Source organism: Brachyhypopomus gauderio, chromosome 1 (assembly GCF_052324685.1).
Source record: "Brachyhypopomus gauderio isolate BG-103 chromosome 1, BGAUD_0.2, whole genome shotgun sequence".
Classification (NCBI taxonomy): domain Eukaryota; kingdom Metazoa; phylum Chordata; class Actinopteri; order Gymnotiformes; family Hypopomidae; genus Brachyhypopomus; species Brachyhypopomus gauderio.
In genome coordinates, this window is record NC_135211.1 from 42,657,281 (window position 1) to 42,675,682 (window position 18,402).

The following is an 18,402-nucleotide window of genomic DNA, read 5'->3' on the forward strand; positions in this document are numbered from 1 at the left end:
ATATATCTATTTAGATGTGAGTGTTGGACACATGAGTAAAGACTTTTACCAGTTATGCGTTGCTTAATGAAATGTGTTGTCTTCTTATTCTGCAGGGTTCATGATGAAGTGGAGTTCAGACCTGTACTGTTTCTGTCTCTGTCTGGCTTTGGCCATTGCCACTGATTAAGAAGCATTGATGATCTTAAAAACAACAATTTTGGTAAAAAATACCCATGACTCGGTCTATTTCTACTATATTTTTTTGCAGAGCTTCTGGATCGGGTCAATTATGACTCTACCGGGTGGGTAAATGCATTTTCAAATTCCTATCACTGCCATTATGATCGACAAAAACGTGACATAAATCAGCAGTGTGAAGACTACAGTTCAGTATTTATGGAAGTGAAATCCACGTATGATGGACATGCAAAAATTACATGGAGTAATATACCAACAAATCCAGCGAAGAAAGTATGTCTTATTCATCAAGAAACTCATGAAAGTTTTCAGTGTTACTATCTTGAAGGAAGAAATAGTGGAGAAATTGACACTAGAGTCCGTCTAAATCCTGGCCTTCAAATAATTCTTCGTTCCTTTAGTCTACGTTATAGTCAACCTGCAGATGTTTCTGAATACTCTGATACTCTGGAAGTCCTTCTCCAATATTTAGTTAGGACATTTACATTGTATATAGAAGTTTGGAGGGGTCCAGTGTTTGATGAAGCCAACGGTGCTCTACCAACTAACATCAGAGGTTATGATGCCTTTCTGCAGCTTTTCACTGCAGACGGATATGCTTGTGCTCGACTCTACATCATGAAGCGCTTTAACTCTTTTAAAAATGAATTCTCCAACTCATGGATCAGATTCTACACAGATTTCATGGATAGAAATTACAAATTTGCAACGTTCCAGTGGGTCACGCGCTTCTTGAAAGTATCAAAAGATGTCTACAGTGAGGATTATGACTATGAAATCTATGAATATCAGTCTAACATGGCTATTGGACCTGGGGCACAGATACGATTCATGTTGGACAAGAGCTACAACAATGATCTAGCTCGCACTAACGTCTGGGATGGTATGTCATACATCATGAGTCACGGTTGAGTTACAAGAAAGAAATAAATAAATGAAAGATTTGTATAAAATCCTAGAAAGAAATATTGGAACACATAAATAAAGCATATTGTGGTGTTTGTGTCAAAACTGTTGATTAGTTTCAGTGTTTAAAATGTTAACGATGACTCGACTTTATCAAGGCATTTATGTGTCTTGGTGAGTCAGTGTTAGTTTAAGCTGTGTGGAGTTTCTGGTTTTATGATTTATTCATTCATTACATTTGTTTTTTTCACTGCTGATAACTTGTTGGTGAGTTCTGTAAACCTGAACCAACGGTATCATCCTATAAGTATTTCATCCTTATAAGATCTAAATATTATTGACATAAATAAATAAACATTTCAAGCATTTATTCATTAAACTGCTCACTGCACATATTTAACATAATGAGATGATGTAATTATATTAAAAATGATGTAATTACTGTCTGACAGAATGAAATAAAAGAGTATTAGTATTAGAATTCACTGAACTGATTATTTGCTTTTATTTATATTAAAAAATACCATACTGGTGTGTGACATAGCGACAACAGCATCTGGCCGTAAATCTCACCTTTCAGGCCATCTCCTGTCTGAGACCAATCTCATCCCCGAGACCAGGAAATGACGACTCGGCAGATCACGAGATCACTCCTCTGTGTTCGCCCCCAACTACAGAAATAGTGCATTATATTGTGTCAGCTAATGGTAAATAGTACACTATTTATGTGATGGGGAGCAATTTTGAATGCAGCGATGGGTTATATTATATTATGTATATTATATATATATTTTTAACAAACATCACATACAGTCGTATGCAAAAGTTTTGACACCTTAAATTAAAACGGAGTTTAATTTATCATATATAATATTATGAATTAATAATGAATTAATAATATTATAATTAATATTTATATATATATGAAACTCCGTTTGCAAATGTTTGCACATTGTAACGCTTGGGCGAGGCGACAGACGAGACAGGAATCTTTGCTTTCACTTTCCCAACGTTACGTTTATTATACATAAAGTGCAATAGCGCACGGAGAACATGTACACATGCACAGACAACGTGCAGACTAAGACAACGACGAGCACAGGACACTGCGCGAACTCACATTAAGTAGACAAACCACATCAACCCCACGTGATGACGAGACGAGCCACAGGTGAGACGAATCAGCACAAGACATAACCGCACCCACGGAGATCCACAGACGCAGACGAGTAGACATAGACGACGTAAACACACGCCCAAAAGCAGGGGCTCGGGGACCTCAACGTGACACACATAATTGTATTATATATATATATATATATATATATATATATATATATATATATATATATATATATATATATATATATATAATTTCTCCCCTAAATCTTTGAGAAGCAACACTGGGAATAAAAGAGTTACAATTTAAATGTCCCAAACAAACAAACAAATAAATGACAAATAATTAGGTTAGGTAGTAAATAATAATAACTAGAATTATTATGCCCAAAGCATTTCCCTGGATAATGCTTATGTCAAATTTTCTTGTTATGCCCAAATAAGGGATCAGTGTGCTGTGCATATCCACTGCTTTTTAACCGTCGGTGTTACGGAGGGAGGAGGCAGGCACGACGAGCGGGTACGGTAACATATAACGTTTAATGTGAACAATGAATAAAGTGCGGCGCAAACAGAGCAAGCACTCACACACGCAACACTCACAACGACACGAGCTTTAGACAAAGATGAGCACAAGACATTGCGCGAACGCACATTAAATAGGTGATTAACACATACCCTCGTGATCACGAGACAAGGCACAGGTGAGACTACGAACACGCTCACCGTCGTCACGCAGACAACGTAGCGACACGCCCACAAGGAGGGGTCCGGAGCTGTCACCATGACAGAGCCCTCCACCAGGGGCTTGCTACTCCCGGAGTGATCACGAGCCTCCGAGAGCCGTCTCCCCCGACGGTGGGAACTGCCGCGAACAGCTCTAGCACACCCTCCCTGGGAAGACAGGGGAGAAAACATTAAACAATGGCACAAGCACAAACACGCACACAGGAACCCCGAACACAAAGGGCACAAAAGGGAACAGGGGGTTTGGGAGAAACACGGGGGCTGACATACAAACAGGAACAGGCAACCAGGACAGTGTTTGGGCTGCCTGCCAAAGCGCTAGTGGTGGTGCTATCCCTCCAGGGAAAGCAGGCTGGGCGGGCGTGGCAGGCGGAACAGGCGGCGGAGTCCCTCCGGTCCTCGGCGCCGCGCCTCTGGCGCGCGTTGCGCCCTTGGTCCTTACGCCCGAAAGCTTCCCCTGAGAAGCCTTGACCTCCCTCTTTGGCGCCACTGGAGCCGAGACTCGCCGGCACACGCCGGCGAACCTCCGTGGCGTCTTCTGAGGCGCGCAGAACCCCCACCTTGGACTGCCGACCGCGCCGGATCCCTCCCGCACTGCCGGGGTCACTGGCGCTTTGTCCCTTGATGTATCCATGGGCTCTCCCTCTCCTTCCGAGACACACCGATCCAGGGACATAGGCTCCTCCTCCCCCTCTAAGACACTCTGGTCCAGGGACATGGGTTCGTCTAAGGCTGGGTAGCGCGACCAGCTCATGCTGCTCTTCTCCGACGGAGCCTGCCAGGCTTCCCTGCCTAGCGGACACCCTTTCTCTCCTCGCACGGTGTCCGCCGAGCCCACCGAGGTGCTGTCCTCTCCCTCGCTCCTGCTGTCGAACCCGGAAGGGGTCGAACAAACGGATGGAGGTGGGCTGGCGCTCTCTCTCTCCCCGTAGCACACCGTTGTCTTGGAGTACAGGGACGGAGGGGGACTAACGTCCTCCCCCTCTCTGTAATACACCGTTGATTCGGAGCATACCGATGGGGGAGGGCTGACGTCACCCTCCGCCTTCTTGGGTCGCCTGTTGGCGTCGGAGCAGACCGATGGAGTGGGGCTGGTCTCCTTCTCCTCGTCCGACGTCAGGGGAGCCATTGAGGTGGGGGAAGTGCAGCTGGCCTCACCCTCACTCCCGAACTCATCTTCGGGAGGGGTGAGGGCAAAGGCGCCTACCCCCACTATAAATGGCTCACTGGTCTCCTCCTCCTCAGGGAAGACCAGGAACGGGGTGTCTCTCCTCCTGTCTGGTTCAGTCCAATGTATTTATAGTCCCTGTATTTCCCATGTCGGTATCGTTTGTTTGTGTTCCATGCCTCGTTGTTTCCCCCACGATCTCCGTTTGTTCCTGCCTGGTGTGTGAGTTCTCATTGTTGTTGTTCGTCATGCCTGTTTGTCTCTCCTGTTCGGATTGCCTACCTGTTATGACCCCTGCCAGTTATTTCGACTCTGTCTATGGAATTCCCTGTAATAAATCTCGCTCTCCTCAGCATTTGTGTCCGTCTCCTCGCTCTGCAGCACGTGCTGCATTACAAGTGACCAATGTAAAGAATAAATTATTGTAACGTTGTAGCGGGAGAGGCGTGACGCAAACGTATGGGGTCAAAAAAGGGTCATAAAGATTTTGCATTTGTAAAACAATAGTCACAATTGTACTGAAACTTGCAACTGCATTTAAACAACTACATGCACGTAAAATCCATCTCCACAAATGAACTGGAATGTGCAAATGTGGAAAAATATTTCAAATATATAAAAATATATATTTTTTTAATTTGTAGAAAGAAATTGCATTTGTAAATCCAATGTTGTGAATTTGTGAATCATATGGAATTTGTGAGGTTGTAAATGTGACAGTGAGCGTTTTTCAGTGTGGAGGTAAATATTCTTGCATTCACCTTCTCTGCTGCAGTTGCGAATCTCATGCTGCAGTTGCGAATTTTGACCCTGTTTTGACACCTAATTATGGGACCAATAAGAAAGCTTTAGCCGAACCAATGCGAGGTTGTTTAACCAATCATAACACTGATTTGGTGCTGTCACTCAACTTCGGCGCACTGTTGGAACACGCCTCCCAATCTTTGTTATGGCGCTTCCAGGCACAGACACAATGGAGAGTCAGGTAAGGAGCAATGCTAGATCATGTTTCTTTAGCAAAAAGTTTGTTTTAAAGAAGAAAACAGACAGGCTCTGGGCAGTGGTTTTATTTATACTACTGACTGTGGTGCTAGCTTTGGATAACTGTAGCCAATTAATTAACCATCGTTAGCTAGCTAGATAAACAGCCTGCAGCAGCAGAGTATTTGAACATAGCAAGAGAAGTGCATCCCGTTTGTTTTGCTCCATAATTTCCCCCCGTATTTATATAAATGCAGCACAATTATCTTGTGTAATGGCAGACAGACTGTATCTTTTGATTCCTTTTGGTTCTGCAGCCTACCTAACTAGCTAGTTAACTAGGCATTTGCTGAGCTTCGGTCAGCTTATGCAGTAGAAAAAAAAAAACCGTCGGACACTAGTTAGCCAGTATATCAGAACACACAATAATTGTACAGTACCTCTTGCTTTACTAGTAGTTTTTAATTGTGTCAGCCTTCAACATTCAACATTGCTCTAATTAGCTGTCATTTATTTATTTTTTTGTAATACTATCTAGTGAGTTTTTTGCTTAAAACTGTTCATATGATTCCATTCCATAAGTGCAGGCGGTGATCCTTTTCACATTTGTTTTAAAAGTAATCGCAGCACAATTGCAGTAATGCAGTACTTAGTTACCACTAGGAATGGTTGTACTAAAGTGCTCATATTTGCCAGGAAGAGGGATCAGCAGCTTGTTTGGGGTTGATGCGGCGCGGTGATGAGCGGTACAGCAGGCTCACGTCGCTAAACCGCTGGATGTCCAAGTGGTGTTCAGAAAATCAAGTGGGCTTTATTAATAATTGGGAAGAGTTCGAGGGCAAGCCTGGTCTTTTAGGCAGGGACGGTGTCCACCCCACCCGGGATGGCGCTGCCCTGTTATCTTGCAGCATAGCCCGTAGTCTGTTAGTTAGTGGGCGGTGTAGCACTAGGAGCTGCTGACTAACCAGAGTCGCGACCAGGCCGCAGACTAACGGGCTAAACCGTCTGTCTGCGAGCTGCTTAGAGGCGTCACCAAGATCCCATAGGATTGAGACTGTGTCTGTGCCCCGGGTTAAATTAAATCATAAGAAAATAGTCCGCCCTAAGTTTTTAACTAATATTCAAGTCAAGTCAAGTCAAGTCAGTTTATTTATATAGCACATTTAAAGGCATCAAGTGCCGGCCAAAGTGCTGAACAATTGTTACAGTATAAAACACATAAAAATATAAAATATTTAAATACAAAATATAAAACTAAGCATAAAAGTAGATAGATGAAAATAAGAAAACCCATAAGAACATTTACAATAAAATATACATAAAGGACATGTTAATGACACATTAAGATAGTTCTCTGCTATGTCTGTAGGTGACAGACTGCTCAGGACTCAAAGGCCTGTGAGAATAAGTAGGTTTTTAAATTGGTTTTAAAAATAGTTACTGTAGCCGATTCCCTTATAAAAAGTGGAAGGTTGTTCCATAGTTTTGGAGCTGCTACCGAAAAGGCCCGGTCACCTTTGAACTTTAGTCGAGACCGCGGAATGTCTAGAGTCCACTGGTTAGAGGAACGTAGTGAGCGAGGAGTAGAGCGAGAGTGAAGGAGATCCGAGATGTAGGAAGGAGCTAAGCCATGAAGAGCTTTAAAAAGAAACAGTAAAACTTTAAACTCTACCCTGAATTTTACTGGTAGCCAGTGTAGTGATGCCAGCACAGGGGTGATACTGTCTCTTTTTTTAGTCCCGGTCAGGAGACGTGCAGCTGCGTTTTGAACCAACTGGAGGCGTGAAAGGCTCGACTGACAAATGCCCAAGTAAAGTGCATTGCAGTAATCCAGGCGTGAAGAAATAAAAGCATGGATGACCGTTTCCAGATCCTTAAAACATAAAATGTTTCTGAGCTTAGCTATGTTCCTGAGCTGATAAAAACTTCCTCTAACCACTGAGCTGATTTGTTTTTGGAAGTTTAGGTTTGTGTCAAAAATGAAGCCCAGGTTTCTAACATGGTCATGCAGGTTGGGTCTTAAAGAGCACAGATCATTTGCTATCACTCTAGCCGAGTCAGAATTACCAACGATAACAATGTCAGTTTTTTCTTTGTTTAATCTGAGGAAATTATTGGCCATCCAGCGTTCAACCTCCTTCAAACAATCCAACAGGTGATTTGGGGAACCAGTTTTGTTTAGGTTGAGTGGAAGGTAGACCTGCGTGTCGTCTGCATAGCAATGATAAGAAATATTATACTTTTGAAAGATGGACCCAAGAGGAAGCATGTATAAAGAAAACAGAATGGGTCCTAGGATGGATTCCTGAGGTATTCCACAGGTCACAGGTGCACAAGATGATGAGGATTGCCCCATCTTAACAGTGAAGGTTCGGTTAAATAAGTAGGATGTCAACCATTTTAGGGCCACTCCTTTAATGCCAACACTATACTTCAGACGATCCAGCAGGATTTTATGGTCAATGGTGTCGAAGGCTGCGCTTAGATCTAGTAGAATTAAGATTGCGCAGTTCCCAGAGTCCAGGGCGAGAAGTAGATCATTCAGAACTTTAAGAAGGGCAGACTCTGTGCTATGATAGGGTCTAAAACCTGATTGGAACCTGTCCATGATGTTATGCTGGCTTACATAAGAGCAAAGTTGCTGAAAAACGACTTTCTCCAAAACTTTAGCGAGAAAAGGAAGCTTAGAGATAGGTCTGAAATTCTCTAAGACTGCAGGATTTAAGCCGGGTTTTTTCAGGAGAGGCTGAATGACCGCATGCTTAAGGGAAGATGGAACAACACCACTTGAAAGACTGCTGTTTATAATTGCTTGTATACTGGGACCAATGGTTGGCAGTACTTCCTTCAAAAGCGGTGTAGGGAGCACATCCAGGCAGCAAGTGGTTGGCTTCATGTGCAGCATTAGCTCTGTAAGGTTTAACAGTGACACAGGTTCAAACTGACTTAGCTGTGCAGGGGGTGTCAGAGGAGTAGTAGGGGGTATGAGAGGAGTGCAAGGGTTGTTAACTGAATGAACTATTAGGGAACGCAGATTATCAATTTTTGTGGTAAAAAACTTCAAAAATTTCTCACAGGTTCCAGCAGAGTCTTCGATGGTGGGAGAAATTTTGGACTGCAGCGCCGTGTTTATAGTAGAGGACTTTTGGGCTGTGAGAATGCCTTGCTATGATGTCCGAAAAATACCTTGCCCTGGCTACTTTAACACCTTGCTGGTAGTTTTTTAGGCAGTTTTTAAGAATCTGAAAGGAGATCTGAAGGTGATTTTTCTTCCATTTCCTTTCCGCTTTCCTGCACTGCTGTCTAAGTTCACGAGTATCATTGTTAAGCCATGGCTGAGGCTTAACTTTGGCCTTTCTAAATTTTAATGGGGCAATTTGGTTAATGATGTCAGTACAGACGGAAATAACATGGTCCGTAAGCTCATCTGTCCTAGTAGCTATGGGAGGATTTTCAATGTAACTTGCCACAGGAGAGGTGAGGTAGGCAGCTGAGAACTGACTGGCTGTTGCAGGTGAGATGGAACGTGTATAGACCACAGGTGGACTATACTTACATGGAGAGCATGGAATAGACATGTTAAATAAAATGGGTTTGTGGTCAGAAAAACAGATCTCCGAGACTATCTCTAGACTGGAAACTGAGAAACCAAGTGACAGCACCAGATCCAAAGTGTGCCCAAGCTCATGAGTGGGGCCAGAAACAGACTGAGTTAAACCAAATGCGTCAACGAGGTGTAAAAATTCTTTAACCAGAGGTTTTGAGGGACAACAAACGTGGATATTAAAATCATCAAGAATGAGAATTTTTTCTGTGCTAGACAAAGTGAGTGACAGAAAGTTAGAGAATTCTTGAACAAAGTCCTTGTTAAATCTAGGAGGCCGATACACTAATGCACAAAGAACAGGACATGATAGGCTCAGCTTAAACAGCTGAACCTCAAAACTAGAATACTCATCGGTAGATAATAGATGACATTTGAACTGGTTTTTAAAAAGAGATAAAAGTCCACCACCCCGTCCAGTAGGCCTAGGAGTGTTAAAAAAGGCACAGTCACTTGGAGACAGTTCAGCAAGAGAGCTGGAATCACCGGCAGATAGCCAAGTTTCAACCACGAATAAAATGTCTAGATTACGGGAGGTAAAAAAGTCATTTAAAAGAAAAGTCTTATTTGCCAGTGATCTAGCGTTGAACAGCGCTATTTTAACTGGCGTCATTTCAGGACGTGGTTGTGTAACTGTGGTCGTAGGTGTGTATGCTAAGTGACGAAGATTGCAGAGATCAGTGCCGTATCTTCGATCCCGGGACATAGTTGAGATTCGGCGAGACGATGAGTAGATTGATGGGATATGCTCGCTGGTGATCGTGCTGGCCGAGATGCACATAGAGCGGCGGGATCCACGATGAATGTAGCGGGGGCGTCGGGCTATACCCAACGCAGCACAGCGGGCATAGGTGTGGGGATCCAGGCATGTCCTGGTATTCAGGCTCATCAGATCGAGTCTGGTGTAACGCGGCATTCCCACTCGGAACAGCAAATACGTCCCAGGGTAGAATGCACTTGTGCTGGCAACCTCCGACGAAGCAGGACAGGTGAGTGAGTCTTGTGCAGGTAATAATACACCGGCGAGAAACGGCAGCAAAACATGCCACCGCATGTTGCAGAGCCACCCTAGCCTAAAACGCTGCCACGTTAGCCAAAGCACCTTAATCACTACCCACAAGTTTAAGCGTAAGGAAGTAGTAGGCCTAATACTACCCAACACAAAAACCGACAGCAGCAAGCAGGTGGTGGAAACTCACTTACCGGCTGGAGTCTGGGAAACGTGCATGAAGGAGAGAGGGCTCGGGGCGTTTAGCCAGGGGTGCTGATTGCCAATACCGGTGTTGGCCAGGTTGCGTGGTTGGAATAACTCCAAAACTATGTACGTAGCAAAATAACAATGAACAAGAATCGCGCTAAAAATAAATAAAAATTTGTACTTTGATTCAGTTCTATATAATACTGATCGACGAGAAGCGGCAGCACACAACGCGCCAGCGTACTCTCGTTCAAGACCGGAAGTTCACCTTCCTGCCAGACAGCCGTGCTGTCAAGGCTTCACATCAAATTATTACAACCTATATGACCGATCTGAAAATTGGAATAATCAATATTCGATCGCTCAACTCAAAAGCAGTTTTTGTAAATGAACTTATAACAGACCAGAACATTGATATTCTATGTCTAACTGAAACGTGGGTTCAATCTGGTGATTATTTAACTCTAAACGAAGCCACTCCTGTGGGATATAGTTATATACATAGACCTAGACTGTCAGGCAGAGGAGGTGGAATATGTATAATCTATTGTGATTGTTTAGAAATTCATCAGAAATACTTAGATATCTCAAACTCATTTGAGATGCAGTCTATTAATGTAATTAGTCCATCTGAAAATAAAAGTACATTTTCCCTAACCAATGTATACAGACCACCAGGGCCTTACTCAGATTTCTTAAATGATTTCACCGATTTTGCAGCAAATTTAGCAGTATGTAGTGACAAAATAATAATGGTAGGAGACTTTAACATACACTTTGATAATGCGGAGGATCCACTGACAAGGGCTTTTACTTCTATATTGAACTCTGTCGGCATTAAACAAAACGTAGTAGGACCTACACATTATCGAAATCATACCCTAGATCTAATATTAACGCTGGGTATCGACGTAGATAATATAAACATACTCCCGCAAACCGTAGCAATCTCCGATCACTATTTAGTCAAATTCGATTTTCACCTTAATATAAACACCCGCCCGTCTCCTTGGCAGTGTATAAAGCGCTCGATAAATTCATCAACAGCAACACAGTTTATTGAAACCCTCCCTGACTTAACTACTTTAGCCCACTCGCCATCCGATCCAGGAGAGTTAGATAGTCTAACCGACTACTTGGAGAATACCTGCAGATCAGCTCTAGATATAGTAGCTCCACTAAAATATAAAAAAGCTAGATCAAAAAAGCTCGCCCCGTGGTACACTGACCAAACTAGAAACTTAAAACAAATAGCACGTAAATTAGAGCGGAAATGGCGATCTACTAAATTGGAAGTATTCCACTGTGCCTGGAAGGATAGCATTATTGAGTACAAACGGGCACTCACTAAAGCACGCTCAGCATACTTAGCCTCACTGATAGAGAAAAATAAAAACAATCCTAGATTTCTTTTTAATACTATTTCTAAACTTACAAAAAATCAAGCAGGCACAGAACCTCAGATTCCAGTAAACCTCACTAGTAATGTATTTATAGATTTCTTTGATAATAAAATAGAGAATATTAGACAAAATATAAAACCCTTTATTAGCAATACAACTGGTATGTCATCTGGTTTGGTTGATATTGATTTAAATTACATACCGGGAGAAAAACTTGATGCTTTTCATCCACTCCCAAAATCAGAATTAGAGAAAATAATTTCTTCCTTAAATTGTACTACCTGCACATTAGACTCAGTCCCCTCAAAGTTATTAAAAGAGGTATTACCAGCTGTAACTGAACCTCTTCTAACTATAGTTAACTCATCCATTACAATAGGTCACATGCCCAAATCATGTAAGTTAGCAATTATCAAACCTCTGATCAAGAAACCAAATCTTGATCCGACTGTGCTATCTAATTATAGACCCATTTCAAACACATCATTTATATCTAAGATCATAGAAAAAGCTGTTGCCCAGCAATTATGCCTATATCTGCATAGGAATAACATATTTGAAAAGTTCCAATCTGGTTTTAGGCCCCATCACAGTACTGAAACAGCATTAGTTAAAGTAACAAATGATCTCCTCCTTGCATCAGATCAAGGCTATGTATCACTGTTAGTGCTTCTTGATCTTAGTGCAGCTTTCGACACAATTGATCATAGGATCTTGCTAGAAAGGTTAGAACGCTGGGTTGGAGTCTCAGGCACAGCCCTTTCATGGTTTCAGTCTTACTTAACAAATCGCTATCAGTTTGTAGAGCTCAATAATATTTCATCCAAACGTACAATGGTTAAATATGGGGTCCCGCAAGGCTCCATCTTAGGACCACTATTATTTACATTATATATGCTACCATTGGGCACAGTAATAAACAAACATGGTGTCAATTTTCACTGCTATGCGGATGACACTCAACTTTACATATCAGCCAAACCCGATGACAAACTCAGTTTAGGAAAAATTGAGGCCTGTGTAAGAGATATTAAATGCTGGATGTCTCTAAACTTCCTACAATTAAATGAGGACAAAACAGAAGTTCTCCTTGTGGGCCCTAAGGCCGCAAGACAGAAAATTCCAAATTTAATGCTTAATCTTGCAGACTATCCCATTACACCTGGCACAGTAGCCAAAAACCTAGGCATCATACTCGACTCCGACCTATCATTTGATAAATATATAGATAATACTACTAGGATAGCTTTTCTACATCTCCGCAATATTGCCAAATTAAGAAATGCATTATCACAGGATGATGCAGAAAAATTGGTGCACGCCTTTGTTAGCTCTAGACTAGACTACTGCAATTCACTACTGTCAGGATGTTCAAATAGGAATCTAAATAAACTTCAAATAGTTCAAAATGCCGCAGCTAGAGTTCTGACCAGAACTAGAAAATTTCAGCATATTAGACCAGTCCTATCAGCCCTGCATTGGCTCCCAGTTAAATTTCGTATTGATTTTAAAATTCTATTATTAGCATATAAAGCACTACACGGGCTTGCTCCTGAATACCTCCAGGAACTTATTTCCTACTATGAACCCCCACGTTAACTAAGATCACAGGGTGCTGGTCTGTTATTAGTTCCACAAATTAACAAGGTAACAGCAGGGGGAAGAGCCTTTTCTTATAAGGCCCCCCAGCTTTGGAATAATCTTCCTAAATGTGTCCGGGACTCTGACACTGTCACAATCTTTAAATCTAGGTTGAAAACCCACTTATTTAGTCTAGCGTTTGATAATTAATATCCCCCTTAGATAAAGGTACAGATCCAGGGGTTCATAGACGAAGGGTTTTATGGTAGACTGGGGTGCTGGTGCTGTCATCCTGTCACTGCTCGTGGTCACTCAAGTTTGTTGACGGTGCAGTGGATGGATGCCATTGTCTCAGAATGCCCCCAAGCCTATGTTACCTTCTGGTTCTGCCTTTTTTAGCTAGGCTGTAATAATTTAACTTAGTGCCGGAGTTGCTGCCACACTCCAGAAATGTTTATAATTTTACCTGTCCTGTACATGTCCTCATACAGAGCTAATTTTCCCTGTTTCATTTCTCCACATGGCTGCCCGCCTGCTTGAGGAATAATGAGATGAGGAGAGACAAGCGATCCATCCTGGGCCGGCCACCTCCTGCCTAACCGGATGCCTACACCATGATGGACATTATTACATCTTTTATATTCTGTCTAAATGGACATTATTGCATCTTTTACATTCTGTCTATATTGTTGTTGTTGTCATGGTGACCGGTGTCGGCCAGAGGAGGATGGGCTCCCCCCCTGAGTCTTGGTTCCTCTCAAGGTTTCTTCCTCATGCAAAAACTAGGGAGTTTTTCCTTGCCACTGTCGCCTTTGGCTTGCTCACTGGGGGCTAGGACTCGGCACTTGTAAAGCTGCTTTGTGACAACAACTGTTGTAAAAAGCGCTATATAAATAAAATTTGATTTGATTTGATTTGATTTGATGGAATTGTGCCTTCACAATGTGCTATGTGTACCCTATGACTTTGATACCAGTTACCACTGTTATTTTTTTTTTCAAATGATTAATTTGAGTTAAAACACAGTACACTACATTGAATTTAGCCATGGATGTTTAAGCTGAAGGATGTTTAATAGACAAATATCATGATCTCATTCCCAGGTGATGATCGGAAGAGAAATCTTGCAAAGACTACAGGCGAGGTTGGAGCACGCCCTTCAGAGCCAACCTCTGTATCTGAGAATACAGTACCTTTGTTGATGCTGGTGTTACAATTACCCCTGCACTCTCTCCTGGCAGAATAGAAAGGCTTTGGCAGGACGTGTGGAACAGTGTGACCAATATCTACTATGATTTACTCCATTTTCTCGAAGAGGAATGTGTCCTGGACTTGGCCTACAGTGTACATCTCTTCTGTGTCCAGTATGTTTTCATACCACGAATCCATGATGACCTAGATGCATTTAGAGCAGGATGACCATTCACTATTGGTCTAATCCAAAGTCCTGATGACCATCCTGACTCTGTTGAGGTTTGTGGATTTTCTCCATTGTTGGTGATTTTATCATAGTAAAATTATTTTAAGTAAACATTTTCTTAAACGTGTCTATAGTTAAATCCAAATGTTTTCATTTCAGGATTTCAACTACTTGCATTTCGAAGACACAAATGTGGATCAAATAGGAATTCAGGTTCCTGAACTGGTGTGTCCTTTGCCCAACGAACACTTAGAAATGCTCAGAGAGTGATTTGATCCTGTTGCTCATTCAGCATGCTTTGGGGAGGATATTTACAGGGCAGTGGTACAGTATGTTGAAGGTGTGATTGAATCAAGTTGTTAGTCCCTTGCATTAACATACTTGCAGCCCATTTTATGATGTGTTTAAGTTTATTTTTAACATTTCTTTACACACTTGATCACAATTGATGGATGATATTTGATCTTTAACTGAAGCAGCTGTTTTGAACAAGAGAAAATGAATAGAAAATAAAATGTGCATTTGAAACAATGCATAATGTCTATTTATTCAATAAAACTATTTAAAAAAATGATTATTTTACTGCAACAATGTTCCTTTGAACAGCTGTTAACGTAACAACCGAAACATTGTAGGGCAGGAGAATACACTGTTCACCTATGTGTAACTAGCTCTGTGAACAAACATATAACTGGCAAAATGAACACAAGGCTGTAGATAAAATCTTCAAAATAGGTTAAACCAAGCCAAAGCATGTGTCACAGGTTGCTACACATGAATTTAGATCTCAACTGAAGTCTTTAAAGTTAGTGTAGTGGCCTGGTAGGCGGAGGGACTTGAAACATGTAGATGCCTTCGGGAGACTGCCCTGAACTATCTCCAATTGCATGTCAGAAGATGGGACCTCCCATCCGGTCCAAAACTGGACAAGGCCCTTCAGTGATGATTGAGAAACTGCAAAAAAAAAGAAGCAGTGCAGTGTTCCTTTAATAATTAAGGAATAGTAATGAAACTAATTAGAAAAAAGTGTTGCATCATGCACCTATATTGATTTTACGCACGGATATTTTTAAACAGTTTTTTAAACAACTTGCTTCATATATATTGGTGGCTTTTTTGTTTTATCACCTGTTGCGATAAACTCGCGAAGATATCCAGCTGGTTTCAACTGGGTAGTCTTCATCCTCCTCATCCGTATTTTCCAGGGGCCACAATATCTGGTTAAGGACCATCTATTTGAGACACAGCACAAATATTTAATGTGGGGTGGGAATAGAGGATTTCACATCATATAAATAATAAATAAATATGAAAAACTCGACACAAACCCTATGATTTAATCTTTCAAAAAAAAAAAAAAACTTGTGAATTTATAGCCTAATCATAGTATTTGTGTCAAGTGTTTCATATTGTTACCATAGGTACAATTTAAGGTACTGTTATTTGTCACTCATACAGACAAAAATATTTCTCACATGAGGCTTGATTTCAACATCTCTCTCACGGGGGAACATAAGAAGAATTACATCCTTCCTTTCTGTAAGTAACTGCCAAACGCAGGTCTCCTTCAGGCCCCGTCTGAACTGCTTAATCTGTTTTTCTGTTCTTCCCAGGACCTGAGAGGGGAGGAGGGGAGGGGACAGAATTCAGCTTAGCATGAAATATCATGATATTATTGTATTGAATATATAGAGATTTAATTACTGTTCCATATCACGCTGAACACTGGTTGTGGACGCAGGACAACGTGGAGTACTTGGACCCTGCACTCCTGAGTGGGCATTTGACACCAGGCTGACAAAACTCTGCACTGCTCTCTCAATCATGGAGTTCTGTTTATGTGTACCAAAAACACAACATTAAACTAACTAGCAATGCCAATATTACAACACTTAAGTTGTAATATTTTTAAGTTAAAAGCACATTTCAAATGATTGCAGGGGATCATCCAGTAAATGAGTAATTTCATACATTTTCTGAATTTCCTGAAGTCAGTTAATTAAATGTTATGTTGATCATGCTCACTACTAGTAAAGCAAGAGGTACGGTACAATTATTGTGTGTTCTGATATACTGGCTAACTAGTGTCCTACGGTGTTTTTTTTTCTACTGCATAAGCTGACCGAAGCTCAGCAAATGCCTAGTTAACTAGCTAGTTAGCTAGGCTGTAGAACCAAAAGGAATCAAAAGATACCGTCTGTCTGCCATTACACAAGATAATTGTGCTGCATTTATATAAATACGGGGGGAAATTATGGAGCAAAACAAACGGGATGCATTTCTCTTGCTATGTTCAAATACTCTGCTGCTGCAGGCTGTTTATCTAGCTAGCTAACGATGGTTCATTAATTGGCTACAGTTATCCAAAGCTAGCACCACAGTCAGTAGTATAAATAAAACCACTGCCCAGAGCCTGTCTGTTTTCTTCTTTAAAACGAACTTTTTGCTAAAGAAACATGATCTAGCATTGCTCCTTACCTGACTCTCCATTGTGTCTGTGCCTGGAAGCGCCATAACAAAGATTGGGAGGCGTGTTCCAACAGTGCACCGAAGTTGAGTGACAGCACCAAATCAGTGTTATGATTGGTTAAACAACCTCGCAATCTGATTGGTCCAGCTAAAGCTTTCTTATTGGTCCAATAATTAGGTGTCAAAACAGGGTCAAAATTCGCAACTGCAGCAAGAGATTCGCAACTGCAGCAGAGAAGGTGAATGCGAGAATTTTTACCTCCACACTGAAAAATGCTCACTGTCACATTTACAACCTCACAAATTCCATATGATTCACACATTCACAACATTGGATTTACAAATGCAATTTCTTTCTACAAATTAAAAAAATATATTTTTTTATATATTTGAAATATTTTTCCACATTTGCACATTCCAGTTCAGTTGTGGAGATGGATTTTACGTGCATGTAGTTGTTTAAACGCAGTTGCAAGTTTCAGTACATTTGTGACTATTGTTTTACAAATGCAAAATATTTATGACCCTTTTTTGACCCCATACAAACGCAAGTTTTAAGGCTTTTTATTAAATGAAAGAAGACACGGACTACATATGCGACAACACCAAAGCACACCAGAACACACGTAGCGGAAAACATACAAACGACCAGATGGCAACCAGAGCTACTAAGGAACAGAACTAAACATGAGCTAAGAAGACTAAACAACACTAAACTGAAACAGAGAATGTTTACAGGATTAATTAGACACAGAAAAGATACTCTGAACTGGGAAGGTAAGACAACTAGGGAAAACACATACGCAATGCACTAAGAACATGTAAAGGAGTAACGGAGAGGGAAACAACAGCTAACGGGGGGAGAGAGAGACAACCAACAGGGCAAGGCTACAGACGATTACTAAACTAGACGATACAAATGAAACTAGGGATAAACATAGGAGATGGGAAACAGATAAATAATACAACTTTAAAACTAGGACAGAATACGCAGAGCGGGAAGGCAGGGCTACGAGAAACATATATATTAATCTATAAACCAGCGGAGACAAGGCAGAGAATAAAGAGCAGGGAAACCACGGAGGGACTCACGTACAAACAATGACCGACACGGGAGTGATACACCACGGGGATTAAATACACTGAAACAGGGGAGTGTAACCAGACTCAGGTGCGGGCACTAAAGACAGGGCGCGACAGATAGAGGGAGAAATCCTGGGAAAGGGGGAAACTGGGCCGGACCAGGGAGGAGGGAGGGACATCCAATCCATGTAAACTTTCCACTGGAGTCCCCCAAGGCTCGGTCCTAGGCCCTCTTCTCTTCTCTTTATACACTCGTTCCCTTGGTGACATTATTTTGTCTCATGGTTTCTATTATCATTGCCATGCTGATGACACCCAGCTAATTCTTTTCTTTCCTCATTCTGACACCCAGGTCTCTAGGTGTATCTCGGCATGCTTGGCAGATATTGCTTCATGGATGACTACTCACCACTTGAAGCTCAACCCTAGCAAAACTGAGCTTTTGTACATTCCAGGAACCCCAAACCCACACAACAACCTCACAGTTTCCTTTGAGAACCTCTTGTTAACACCATCAGAAACTGCTCGAAGCCTGGGTGTAAC

At 41.7% G+C, this 18,402-nt stretch overlaps 2 long non-coding RNA genes across 2 annotated transcripts; one reads left to right on the plus strand and one right to left on the minus strand.

The window, feature by feature from the left end:
- Positions 1-5,833: 5,833 nt before the first annotated feature.
- Positions 5,834-13,806, plus strand: LOC143521215 (uncharacterized). The gene is made up of 2 exons (XR_013132700.1): positions 5,834-6,226; positions 10,200-13,806. It is a non-coding gene; the product is annotated as an uncharacterized LOC143521215 (long non-coding RNA).
- Positions 13,807-14,704: 898 nt separating this feature from the next.
- LOC143527549 (uncharacterized) lies at positions 14,705-16,135 on the minus strand. The gene is made up of 4 exons (XR_013134165.1): positions 16,012-16,135; positions 15,783-15,923; positions 15,436-15,539; positions 14,705-15,261 (listed from the first exon to the last, which is right to left on the minus strand). It is a non-coding gene; the product is annotated as an uncharacterized LOC143527549 (long non-coding RNA).
- Positions 16,136-18,402: the final 2,267 nt, after the last annotated feature.